Consider the following 14,640-nt stretch of genomic DNA (forward strand, 5'->3'; position numbering starts at 1 on the left):
CCGCCCTGATGGTGTCACGGTAAGCTCCTGCACTGACCTTGTTTTTTAGAAGTGCTGAGTGGGGGCAGGCATTCCGGCGTTCTGTTTCGGCACAGCGGCAGTGACAGCGGCGGTGTTCTCAGTTGATGGGTGCCATCTTGGGGATCTTCTGCCCTCAGTGGCTCCTCGGCGATCTTTTTTTTTAAGGGGATTTTCTCTTATCCTCTTCGTTGTGGCTTTGGGCCGCCCAGACCAACTTCTTCCCGGGCCCTTCCAACGTCTTTTGAGGGGGTTCTTTCCTCCTCTATTTCGATGCTTGTTTGTTCATTTTTCTTGCTCGCTCCCAGGTGCGGCGGAGCAATGGATTCAGGCAACTTCTCCCATTACCGTCCAAGCCACGCCCCTAGCACCAATCTTTAAACAAGAAATATTGCCTAGATAAGGTATTTTGACTGGTGCAGGACATTTTGCCTTGATCCTCCTTTTCTTTGAGCTTTTAGACTTTCCCCTACTCTGAGTACCTTCAGGAAGAGACTAAAGACCTGGCTCTTTGCGTAAGACGTAGTCTTGCGCAGCTCCACGACTCCCCACTCCCTTTCTCTCCCCCCCCCCCCACCTTGAGACCCTCAAGGGTGAGTAGCGCGCTTTACAAATCACTGATTTAGCATTGGCTACGAGGGCTTCTAAGCACTTAGAAAGAGGATCAGGACAGACAGGGCCGGCTTTAGCGCTGGTGGCGCCCTGCGCAACAGTGTTGGCGCCACCCCAATGACCACCTCTGCCACGGATTCCCTCACTAGCACCCTTTAACAGGGCCTCTCAAGTCTCCATCAACATTGTGTCTCGGATTCATTTAGTTTTATAGCACCATTCATTCCAGTGTAAGGTGTCTGAACACTTTACATCACACACACATTGCACAGAGACAATCAATCATGCATGTGTAAATCAGTGAATAGGAAATGTTACATCAGACAGGACTACAAGGTGTAGTGCAGGAGTGACATGTCATCGACACTCGTGGGCAATATAGTTTGCGTCCTTATTCTGGAAAGCACATTCGGAACTTAAAACGTAACATCATTGTTAGGGGTTCTGTTTAATAATAAGAATTCTTTTCTACCCAAATTAACCCTTTTCATAAGATTAGGATGACGAAAGACTGGACAAAAAACCATATAGCTCTAACATATACCTTGCAGTTTGCAGCAGCTCTTTAATTACAGTTAATAGCTCAATGTTCTATATTAGGATTTTGACTTATAAACGACAAGTAACAAAAGGGGCTCGCTTACAGAGGCAGTAACCCACTGACCTATTTACTTTATATGCATTCAGTTATCCGCATGGTGCACGTTCTTAGCAGCAGGCATTTTAACCCTCTGCACTACCCTCGTGCAGAGGGTTAAAACTTCCACTAGACAAACCTCTGGTCTCTTTTCAGGAAGACGATTAATCACAGGAGTTATCTTGACATTTTAATTGATGCCTGGTAATTGCTGAAGGCCAGGAACGGGGCAGCAGGTGCTTCTACAATGATTAGATACTTTAAAAAAATGAATCCCCCACCCCAAGTGAACGCCCGGTGCGGTCGCACCGATCGCACCACCCTGGAGCCGGCCCTGAGGACAGAAATTGACACTTCAGGCTCCTCTTTACTTTTACTTCGTTTAGCTGCTCCCAGCGAGGCTCTACCTGGAGAGTGATGACGTGTTGTGTTCTGCCTTCTGATTGGTGGGTTCCCTCTCAGTCTCCAAGTCTTGGGATGGACTGAGCTCAGATCTCGTTCAGTTCTCATCAAAAGTTCCCTCTCTCTCCACCTCCCCACCTCCCCTACCCCCACTGCACCAAAGCCTTAGTTTCTGGGAAATCAGCCCATCTCCTGTCATCGAGGCGCTATCCGTCCGCTTGAGGGCACTAGAGCACCACAGGTGAAGCCTCAAACCTTTCACCACCTAACCGAACTGTCACCAGAGCAGCGGAGGAAGTGGTTTCCAAACATTTACATCAGTAATGATACAGGCTTCTAAGCACTAACAGAGCTGAGGGAAGAAAAGGCGGAAAATCCGTGTTTTGTAGTTTGATATAGCGTGAAATCAACCCAAGGGAGCGCTTTACACGAGCACAAGTCACATTAAAAGCAGTCACATTCTTATTATGGACACGGAGAGGTGAAGTGATCTGCCCAGAATCACAGGATTCTCCTCTTCTCCTTTCTTCTCCCCGTGCCTTTGGCCTTCATTTGACACCCTTCCTTCCCCAACACCTCCCGCCCTCCCTCTCTGCTCCTCAACTGTCTCCTCCTATTTATAATCTCTACTCTTCCCCTCTGTTTAACACCAGTAAAAATATCTCTCTTGCCACCACTGTATCACCATCCACTCCTTTCGACCACCATCTTTCCCCACCTTCTACCCTTGCACCCCAATACCCCCGTTCCCCCACCCCTCCCTGTCCTCCCTCACCCACTGCACTCCCTCCCTTATCCATCGAGCGACACAACCCTCCGTGCTCAGCCCTCCTCTCCCTGGAAAATAAACTTGATTCTCTCATCTCTTCCATTTCCCAGCCTGTAGCGTCCATCTCACTTTTAAGCGCCAAGATATCCCCCTTCCCTAACAACCTCCCAAGAAGTTCCTTGCTCCCGCGCCCCAATAAAGCCAACCACAGTCTGTCCTCTGCAGACATCGCCAACTTACTGGCAAACTACAAGACTACCAACGTCACTCCCCCTCCACCTTCCTCTCCTAATAATTCTACTCAGTTCACTAGTCAGACCATCTCTTCTGTTAGAACTAACCAGCATTCTTCTTCCCGGGTACCCTCATTCAAGAATCTTATCCCTATCTCCCTTAACAGCACAAACACCCCCATCACCAAAACAGTTTAGTCAGAGCTGCACTGTTTGCTCCCCAACTGCAGATCTGCAATCAAACACAAACTGGAAATTTCTGTCACTATTACCCACCACAATCTTGACATGTTCTTCCTCACTGAGACCTGGTTTAACAACTCCTCTCATACTTTGTTTGATCTTCTGGTACCCACTGACTACTCTATCCTCGGAAATGACAGATCAGAAAAAATTGGGGGCGGTGTCGCTATCATCTTCAGAAACTCCCTTCAAATTAAAGCCTTTCCTACCACCTTCTTCCGTACATTTGAATGCCTATCCCTAGAACTTCAAATACATCTCGGCTCACCCTTCAGATTCCATGCCATCTATCTCCCGCCCGGTAACTGCTCTTCATTTTTGGAGGAACTCACCGACTTCATCAGTGACCAATATTCTCAAAGTGACAGACAGATCTTCCTAGGTGACTTCAATCTCCACTGGGGCTCTTTGGAAGACTCGGCTGCCAACAAGCTTGCCACCTTTTTCTCAGCCAATGATCTCTTCCAACATTGCTCAGAAATTACACACTCCAAGGGCTCAATTCTGGACCTTGTTATATCCAAAGCAGACCTGCTTACTATAGCTCCCCCATCCATGTAGACTGGTCAGACCACTTCCTCATTCCCTTCCGTTTTCACCTATCGCACATTATAACTCTCGGCCAACTTAAAAGAGCTTCTACCTGGTTCCGCAACACTAAAAACATTGATCTTGCCACTCCTTGTGATTCTGCTATGCGTTCACTTCCTAATCTAGACCCTAACGTGGATGTCAACGATCTCACCTCCCATTGCCTCTCTGTCCTTGCAGTCGAGATCGATAATGTCGCTCCACTCCAAAGCAAATGGAAAAGACCCACCCCCTCAGCACCTTGGTTCAATAAAGCTCTCTACGATAAAAGGAAGAACCTTAAAATCTTGGAGAAACAATGGAGACAATCTCCATCCACCACCAATCTCTCTCATCGACGTTCGGCAAGATCCCAATACCACAAGCACATCTTCCATGAAAAAGCATCACATTTCAGATCCCTCCTTGACTTAGCCAAAAACAGACCCAAACAACTTTTTGACCTCATCAAAAACCCAAACTGTTCTCCCCTAACCATTAAGCCTGAGGATTCTACAAAGAAAGCAGCAGAATTTGCTATATTCTTTGATGAAAAGGTCAAATCACTGGTGGATCAGGTCTTCCACCCCCATTGAGGAGCGGAAATCCTTAGTCACTTGGCAGAACTTTGCCGTCATCTCGGAAGATGAGCTCCTCAAATGCATCCTCGAAACCAAACCCTCCAACCATTCTTCTGACCCCATCCCTAGTGACAACGCCATTTATTTCTACACCCATACTCTCTCTTACTGGACCAGGCGAGTTAATCTCTTCCTCAGTCAAGGCTCCCTCCCTGCTACCCTCAAAACAGGACAGGTTACCCCTCTTCTAAAAAAAATCTCAGCTGAAGCGAACGACCTCAACAACTTCCGCCCCATCACCAACCTCTCTTTTCTTTCGAAAATCACAGAAAAACTGTGTTGCAAAACAAGTTTCCCTACATATTATGGACAATAATCTCCTCGACGTTTTCCAGTCTGGCTTCATTCAAAATTGTAGCACTGAAACAGCCCTGCTGCAAGATCGATGATGCGCTGCATATACTCGATTTAAGGGGAATCGTGCCTTCTGATTCTATTACAGGACCGGAGACTTCGGATTATGCTATCTCTTTCTTTACTGTTATAATACAGCAGCCAAATAAAACATACAATTAGTTATTATAAACTACATTATCCATGATGCTTTGCATTGGTAATGCCCCTTTGGCCCTCCATATGAGCCCCGAGTGCAATCCCATCATCCTCTTTCTTTGCTGCTCACAGCATGACCTATTGCTCCGATCTATATATCATTGATTGATTTGTTTTATTGATTGGTTTTACTAAAGCTGTGATTCCTGCTTGTTTATTCAAGGTATTGAGTTGTAAACAACTTTCTTACTTGCCTAAATGTTGAGCGCGAGTCGCGTGCGGTGATGGGACTTTGTCCCGTTTGATCCCAGCGCGTCTGGGGATTCTTCCGTTATGATCGTTGAAACGCGCGAGTCGCGCGAGTGTACCGGATCGCTTATGCGGTCGTTATGGCCGGCATCCCGGCCGCGCATTGAGCGCTGGAGTGCTCTGGGCTTCCCTTGTCGCCTGGGCATCACGCAGGAGGCGGGTGGTTCACGGCGGGCGTGTGTTGCACAAGTGAGACCATTGGGCTCCTTTTGGGCTCGCATTGGGCTACACACGCCGCGCTCATTCTCCCTCAAGTGTTCTCACCATTATTACAGTGACTGATCGGTGGTGGACATAACGCCTGGTTAGGCTGCAACAATACCGGCCTTGGGGAGTGGCACACGCTCCTGATAAGCATTTTTCTGTCTCCTATGCCCTGGTGGGCTGCATAATTGTTGAGTACAGCTTTGCTGAGGGGGCCTGGTACAGTTTCTACTGGTCATCTTTATTACAGTGTGCAAAGTGGGCTGCCCCCCCCCCTACTCCTCAGTATAGATTGTCTAAAACAGATTGCAGTGCTTATATATCTGTATACCTCACCGCAGTCTTGTAACAGAAATGGATGACTGGGTGAGTTTTGAAGATGACCAAGAGGAGGTTTATTATGAGGGACAGCAGGAGACTGTCCTGGAGGACAATATTGTGGAGGCTCTGGACGCGTCCGTCCAATCCTCGGTCAATAAGGCCATTGAGAGCACAGTACCCAGCACTGTGCAACTAGCTTTAACTGCTGTGCTTAAACCTATCACTAAGCAGCTTGAAAGCTTTGCTAAAAGGCATGGGTTCACTAAAGGTAAATCAAAGGGCGCTCCACCACCATCAGAAAAGAAAAAACAGTGGCCGCACCCTAGCTCCTTTAACGAACTACCTCCTGCTCCGACAGGGGAGCATGAATATTCAACTGGGGGCAAAGCAAAGAGTAAACAGAAAGTATACCCCGATACCGATACCACCAGCACCGATACCGATACTTCCACCTCGGACGAGGAGCTTCCTCCTAAAAAGAAAGCGAAGAAGGTGTCTTCGGTCGAACCGGAGATCATCCCTAATACACCCTTTACCTTCAATCCTAGCGATATTGTGCACCCCAGATCTGCGGACTGGTCCCCGGCGCCGGAGGTCACTGACTATATCCATGAGAACCTTCGAAAAGGTTTTGACAAAGAAGTCCGGAACTGGCTCAAGTCCGAATGCCCGCGACCGGATGTCCCAGACAAGGTAGCGGAGACCCCAGAAATAGACGTCAGTCTCCTCACTTTAAAAAAAAAAAGTTTGCTAAGGACCCCAAGAAGGGGATTGACCGCGCTTGGAGCGGCTGTCAAGATAAACTTCTTGACGTGGTGGGTCCGCTAGCGAAAATTCTGGAAATGGCCCTGGTGGCAAAGGAAGTTGCGACACCAGTTGACCCGGATATCTTAGCCAGTTGGACTCAAAGGGCAATTTTAGGAAATGCGAATTGCGCCATTTCGACCGAAAGACATAAATCTCTACTCTTGCGCATGGATGCTAACCTGGCAGATCTCGCTGCAGCAGAACCCGGTTCCCTGGCAGAAGGTAACCTATTCGGTGACCGCTTTGTTAAAGATGTATCAAAGTACGTGGGGACATTCACCTCCCTGGATAAGGCGCAGTCAGGGATCAAGCGTGTGTTTCAACAAGGCCTTTTTAACAGGGCCGGACGAGGCAGGGGACGCTCGTCAGGCCGTGGATATTCCCAGGGTCCCCCCAGAGGTGACTATGGTCGAGGTAGAGGTGATTGGGACTCGACTAGAGGAGGCCCCTTCTACCCCACTCGCCGACGCTTCAAGCGACGCTTCCAAGGAGGAGGAAACAGAGCTGGATTCCAAGCGCAGAATTCCTCAGGTGAGCCTGTTAGAAGTTTCTCTACTTCCATTGGGGGGTCGGACGCAATTCTGTGTTCAGAATTGGCAAAGCTTAACGCAGGATGCATGGGTACTTCAAACAGTTCAGGGGTTCCAATTGGAATTTTAAGACTCCCCATGTCAAGTCGCATTTCCCAAACCTCTCCATTTTTCCCCAACAAGAAAACAGTATTATAGACTCCGAAATAGAAGAATTGCTGCAGAAACGCGCGATTGTGTCATGCGACGGCAAGCCTCACAGTTTTTGCAGCAATGTCTTTTTGGTCCAGAAGAAGGGGGGTGGATACAGACTGGTTCTAAATTTGAGGGAGTTCAATCAGTATCTGATTTACAAGCATTTCAAAATGGAAGGGATCCATTTTCTGACGGATCTGCTGAAGCAAGGGGATTGGATGGTCAGACTAGACCTCTAGGACGCATACATGTCCATTCCCATTTTCCCTCCGCACCACCGTTTCCTTCAATTTCAATGGAAAGGTCGGTGGTTCGAGTTTCGGCCCTTCCTTTCGGGCTTTCCTCAGCTCCTTGGTGTTTCACCAAGGTGATGGAGCCAGTGGTTGCCCACCTGCGAGAGCAGGGTGTGCGCATGATTATTTATCTCGACGACCTTCTGATCATGGCGCAGAGCCCGACAATCTGCACATGACGATGTCTTTATTGCAGAGTCTCGGATTTGTGATCAACCACGTCAAGTCGGCTCTAGTCCCGGAACAGGTGACGGAGTTTCTGGGGTTTGTGATAGACTCCCAGAAGGCACAATTGAGTCTTCCCAAGACAAAGCTCAAGGACCTCAAGAAAGAGATTACTGCTCTTTTCAACAAGCAGACGGTGTCTCTCCGAGTCATAGCCAGGATAGTAGGTCTACTAGCGTCATCCATTCAGGCGATTTTCCCAGGGCCACTGCACTACCGAGCATTGCAGAGATTAAAGATCCAACATCTGCAGAAGGGTCTAACGTACACGGACTTGGTTCCACTATCCCAAGAAATACGGGAAGAGATGCAGTGGTGGCGGAAGCATGGAACGGCAGAGCGATTTTCGGCTCGCAACCCGAAGTAATCATCGAATCCGACGCCAGTCGTTGGGGTTGGAGAGCGCGTTGTGGAGATATCTCCACAGGAGGGAGATTGTCACCCCAAGAACTTTTGTTACACATAAATTGTCTGGAACTCTTAGCGGGTTCTTTCGCGATTCGGACTCTATCTCCCAAACAGAGATCTTGTTGCATCCTTCTGAGGGGAACAACCTTTACAACGCAACTTTTACAACGCACTACACTTACTACGCATTTTTTACAACGCAAAATCCATTACAACGCACTACACTTACAACGCATGACACTACAACGCATTTTTAAAAACTACCTTTACAACGCATTCCATTACAACACCTACCATTACAACGCATAATATTACACTACACTATCCAACACTTACCCTACTGTTGCACCCCCTGGAGTTAGAATAGCAATTTTTACCCCTATACTATCCAACACTTACCCTACTGTTGCACCCCCTGGAGTTAGAATAGTAATTTTTACCCCTATACTATCCAACACTTACCCTACTGTTGCACCCCCTGGAGTTAGAATAGTAATTTTTACCCCTATACTATCCAACACTTACCCTACTGTTGCACCCCCTGGAGTTAGAATAGTAATTTTTACCCCTATACTATCCAACACTTACCCTACTGTTGCACCCCCTGGAGTTAGAATAGTAATTTTTTCCCCTATACTATCCAACACTTACCCTACTGTTGCACCCCCTGGACTTAGAATAGTAATTTTTACCCCTATACTATCCAACACTTACCCTACTGTTGCACCCCCTGGAGTTAGAATAGTAATTTTTACCCCTATACTATCCAACACTTACCCTACTGTTGCACCCCCTGGAGTTAGAATAGTAATTTTTACCCCTATACTATCCAACACTTACCCTACTGTTGCACCCCCTGGAGTTAGAATAGTAATTTTTACCCCTATACTATCCAACACTTACCCTACTGTTGCACCCCCTAGAGTTAGAATAGTAATTTTACCCCTATACTATCCAACACTTACCCTACTGTTGCACCCCCTGGAGTTAGAATAGTAATTTTTACCCCTATACTATCCAACACTTACCCTACTGTTGCACACCCTGGAGTTAGAATAGTAATTTTTACCCCTATACTATCCAACACTTACCCTACTGTTGCACCCCCTGGAGTTAGAATAGCAATTTTTACCCCTATACTATCCAACACTTACCCTACTGTTGCACCCCCTGGAGTTAGAATAGTAATTTTTACCCCTATACTATCCAACACTTACCCTACTGTTGCACCCCCTGGAGTTAGAATAGTATTTTTTACCCCTATACTATCCAACACTTACCCTACTGTTGCACCCCTATACTATCCAACACTTACCCTACTGTTGCACCCCCTGGAGTTACAATAGTAATTTTTACCCCTATACTATCCAACACTTACCCTACTGTTGCACCCCCTGGAGTTAGAAAAGTAATTTTTACCCATATACTATCTAATACTTACCTTAAATGCAATTTAATATTATGCGTTGTAATGGTATGCGTTGTAAAGGTAGTTTTTAAAAATGCGTTGTAGTGTCATGCGTTGTAAGTGTAGTGCGTTGTAATGGATTTTGCGTTGTAAAAAATGCGTTGTAAGTGCATGCGTTGTAAAAGTGTGCGTTGTAACGTCATACATCCCCTTCTGAGGATGGACAACATCTCAGCGGTGAGATACATCAACAAACTAGGGGGAACAAGGTCGTCCCTTCTAGTAGAGATTGCCAAGGATTTTTGGCACTACTGCCGGAACCGTCAGATCACGGTCATAGCGGAATACATTCCGGGCCAATCCAACATTATAGCGGATTGGAACTCGAGATATCCCAAGGACTACAGCGATTGGCAGCTGAACCCGTATGTGTTCCAGTGGTTACAGACTCTGTGGGGGCAATGCCAGACGGATTTGTTTGCATCCAGGCTGAACCGGCAACTCCTTCGCTTTTACAGTTGGAGGCGACGCATTCCTAAAGGACTGGTCGGGGAATTTGAATTATGCGTTCCCCCCGTTCCTCTTAATACCCAGAGTCACATCACACATTTACAAGCAACAGGCGGAGGTGATTCTTGTGACACCTCTGTGGAAGTCCCAACCCTGGTTTCCGGTTCTATTAGAGATGAGCTGCGACCTTCCCAGGATGCTTCCGTGGTCGGAGTCCCTATTGCTGGGACCTCACGGGGAACAACACCCCTTACTCTTTGCGGGGAGATTGTCCCTGATGGCATGGAGGCTTTCCGGCAACAGTGGGAAATGACGGGATTTTCGGAGACGGCTTCAACTTTCATCAAGCAAGCTTGGGCTCCATCCACCAGAAAACGATACTCTTCAGCATGGAAAGTCTGGATGGGTTGGTGCCTGGAACGGCATTTGGATCCCGTGGGGGCTGACCTACCCCATATTGTAAATTTCCTTTCTGACAAAGCAGCCAGGGGTTTGGCCTACTGGTCAGTGAATAACTTTCGATCATCCATATCGGCAGGTCATACTCAAGTAGACGGGAAACCTGTGGGTATGCACCCGGTGATATGTAAACTCCTTAAGGGCATAAGAGTAGCAAATCCTCCGAAACCGAAATACTCGGACTTATGGGATGTCTCACAAGTAATTTCATTATTTGACAGCTGGCCGGCGAATCATCTTCTATCCCGGAAGCAGTTATTTGCCAAATTGGCAATGCTTCTATGTCTTTCGGCATGCAGGCGTTCATCAGACGTGCGCGCTTTGGACATTACAGGTAGAGTATTTACTCCGGAAGGAGTTTCTTTTATTATTACAGGCCGTACAAAAACTCTATCCAGACGGATTCATTACAATGCCTTTCCCAATAATGACAAATTGTGTGTGGTGCAATGTTTAAAAACATATGAAGACTGTACTCGTTTGTTGAGACCAGAGGGTTCTAACCAGCTGCTTAATGCGGTGCAAAAACCTTTTAAGCCAGTGTCAGCTGCAACTATTGCTAGATGGCTTTGATATGTTATGAAAGAAGCTGGTATTGACATCCAGAATTTTGGTGCACATTCAGCGCATGGTGCCATGGCATCGAAGTCTTATATGTTAGGATCTAATATTCAAGATATTATGCATTGTTCTGATTGGTCGTCAGAATCTACTTTCAAACATTATTATTATAAGCCGGTGGGAGATATAACATCTGTGGTATTTAATTAAGCGTTAAACTAGCATAATCCGAAGCCTCCGGTCCTGTAATAGAATAAAAAATTTGCTAGCATTCGTGCCAAGAATTTTCAATTCTATTAAGGACACGGAGGCGAGGATTATCCCACCCGGCTATGTACAAAGTTATTGTTCATGCTACCTGCCCGTGGTAAATGAAATGTTGATATTCTCTGAAATGCATATATTACGGGTTGTCCGTATATTTTTTTTTTAGGAGCAGACAAGAAGTCTGAGTGAGAAGTTCTTCTATTTGAAGAGTATCGCTGGATCCTGATCCATGTTAATTTCCATGTTGGAGGATGTTCCGAAGTTATGTTGATTCATGGACTGTTGCCGTTCGAACTAAGAAAGAGGATGATGGGATTGCACTCGGGGCTCTTATGGAGGGCCAAAGGGGTGTTACCAATGCAAAGCATCATGGACAATGTAGTTTATAATAACTAATTGTATGTTTTATTTGGCTGCTGTATTATAACAGTAAAGAAAGAGATAGCATGATCCTCACCTCCGTGTCCTTAATAGAATTGAAAATTCTTGGCGCGAATGCTAGCAAATTTTTGATTCTTGACCTCTCTGCAGCCTTCGACACTGCTAATCACAACACCCTCCTTAACACTCTTCAACAGAGAATGGGCTTGGAAGGCACAGTGCTTAAATGGTTAGCCTCATTCCTCTCGGACAGATCCCAAATGATCAAGATAGCGGACAGTCTTTCGTCTAAAATGGTGGTTGGTCAAGGCGTCCCTCAAGGCTCCATCCTTGCACCTTCTCTGTTCAACCTCTATCTGGAACCATTAGGGAACCTCTTGGAACGCCCTCCCAATCTGGGATCCATTACCATCTCTATGCAGATGACACTCAAATCTACCTCAAGGTGTCTTCCGCACACGATCTCCCACTACTCAGCTCTACTCTCAACTCTATTCACAACTGGATGTTAGTTCACCAACTCATTCTCAATCCCTCCACAACTGAAGTCCTCCTATCTACCTCTCTCTCCCCTCCTCCTGTTCAATCTTGGATGGACCAGCTGAATTTACTCAACAGTAAACCCATCATTGCCGACAGTGCTAAATCCCTAGGGGTCATACTTGACAAAAGACTCAACCTAATCTCACACATCAACTCTATTGCTAAGAACGCACGTTACCAGCTGCGCCTTCTGTGATGGATTTGTTGGTTCTTCCCGGAGAAAGACCTAAAAACCTTGGTACAATCTCTGGTTCTCTCTAGACTGGATTATTGCAATTCTCTTCTGACGGGCCTACCCAAATCCCACCTCTCCCCTCTCAAATCCGTCCTCCATTCAGCAGCTCGCTTTATTTCAGGGTCTAAACAAAGTGACCACATCACTCCTATCCTGTCTTCTCTTCGATGGCTTCCCATCGAGTCAAGATTTATTTACAAAACTGCCTGCATCACCCACAAAGCCTTGCACACTTCCTCCCCTCGTTACCTGGTGAATAAATTTAAATTGTCTGGAGGCTCTAGACCTTCTCGCAATGCGGAAAAGTTTCTGCTTGAGCCCCCCTCCTTCAAAAGGGAAAGATCGATGGCACAATCTTTCTCAGGTAATGCGCTGAGAATCTGGAACTCATTGCTCCGTGCCACCCTTCTCTACCCGGATCTTCAAATCTGACCTCAAATCTCTACTCTTCCAAAGACACTTTCAGAACTAATACTTTCATTTTCAGGCCCCTCTAGGAAGTTTGCTCATCATAGTAAATTTGTAATGTTTCCTTGTACATTCCTCACCCATGCTTGCTGGGTTGGATATTGTGTTTTCGTACCCTACCTTTTTAGGTCGAGGACTACCGCTCTGCCGAAGGCAGAACCGGAAGTCGGAAGATTTAATGTTTTCTAGAGTGGCTATTTAGCCCGCCTCTTTTTGCTTCTCCTCCATTGGCTGGCTTCCTAAACGGAGGCCAGCCATTGGAGGAGAGAGCCGTCCCTCCAAATAGGCTCCGTCTTTTTCAGATTCGGGGGCGTGTTTCTTGCTGTTCTTTCCACTTTTTAGCCACGCCCTTTTAGAACAGCAGGAACACGCCCCCGAATCCGAAAAAGTTTCGGAGCTTCCATCCGCCATTTTTTCCCTATCGTCTGGCCGTGAGGATCCATCCCTCCGGCGCCGTGTTCATGCCCCATGCAAGCAAGTGTGGGATGATGCTCACTGCCGGGAGATGGCGAAGGCTGCTTCTGTGCAAGTCCCAGGATCTAGTGCCCGGGGCCGTTGTTTTTTTTTTACTTCCAGCAGCGATTGGAAACGGAGATCTATCTGAAACAAGATTCAGAAAGCAAAACTTCCGGTGTTAGAAATTTGAGTGCCAGTGCTACGAAGTTCCGCCCAGCAGCTACACTCCGCCCTTGCCTCGCTGCGCGTCACTTCTTCGCGGGGCTGCGACCCTCCCACACTCCCTCAGCTTCTTCAAACAACAACCATGCAGATTTTGAGGAAAAGCGGAACGTCGCGATTTTCTTACTCTAGCAGTCTTTAAGGGAAACGGTTATTTGGATTAAGAAACGTGATACCACTTTTTTTGATACGTATCTTTCAGTAGAGGGGAGAACCTCGACATGCAGCTACACGCTGGGCTTCTCCTGCTATTTACGTCCACCCCCGAGCATCATCTTCGTCTGAGTCGTGCCTCCATTGATGAAGAAATTCCCAGGCACCGACCGGGTCGGGCTTCAGACTGGTGGGAAAAAGCCCTTTGGGCAAAAAGGGATTCAGATCCCCCCCCACCCCGTCGTGTAACCAAGGCTCGCCTGCTGCATCTACCGGTTCTCGTTTTTGCTTCAGTATTCTCTGTGAATTCTGGGCACGTCACGTAATTTCTCCGTACTGGAAAAATGAATGCGATCTTGTGTAATGTATGTGGTGGCCATGTAACTCACCGCTGTACACACTGCGGTAGATGTTGCATTATTTAATGTTATGGAAGGTCAGTTGGTTAATGAGTTAATTGCGGATGTCATTGTCTCTGTGTATCCAGAGAGAAAACTGAATTCTGGTTACTGAGCTGGACATGTTTAATTTAAAGCGCGACGAGGTCCCAGGCTGCAACTGAAAGCCCTGCGAATATGCAAGTCATTTTAATTTGTTTTATTGCACACGTTATAAGATAGGCTGCTGCAAAATGTACAAAGAGATTAAAAATGAACATTCACTAAAATGTGAGGTAACACAACACCGAAGCCAAAGTTTATATGCTGCATCAAAGGGAGAGTGAAAATAGTGGCATTTCTATTAAGATATGGTGCTGTTTTTATTTCCCCCAGCACTGGCACTCTTTAGGCTACTAGGCGCTAATGCACAACCCCTTGCACCATAGTGCAAAAGTGGCAGCGTTCTCTCATGCATAGGCTTTGTACTGGAAGGATATCCTTCCAGTATAAAAACTATGCTTTAATTGAGGGGTCTCTGACAAGAGCCATTTCTGACTGCTGAAAATAGCCCAAGTCACAAATGACTCTGACAGTTGTTGCAGTAGCGACCACTTTAGAGACAATCACAATAGTGACCACCCCTTCTAAGTTTCCTTTGAGATATATAAACAGTGACCATCCAGCTGTA

The sequence above is a fragment of the Triturus cristatus genome, chromosome 1_1, assembly GCF_964204655.1.
Source record: "Triturus cristatus chromosome 1_1, aTriCri1.1, whole genome shotgun sequence".
Classification (NCBI taxonomy): Eukaryota; Metazoa; Chordata; class Amphibia; order Caudata; family Salamandridae; genus Triturus; species Triturus cristatus.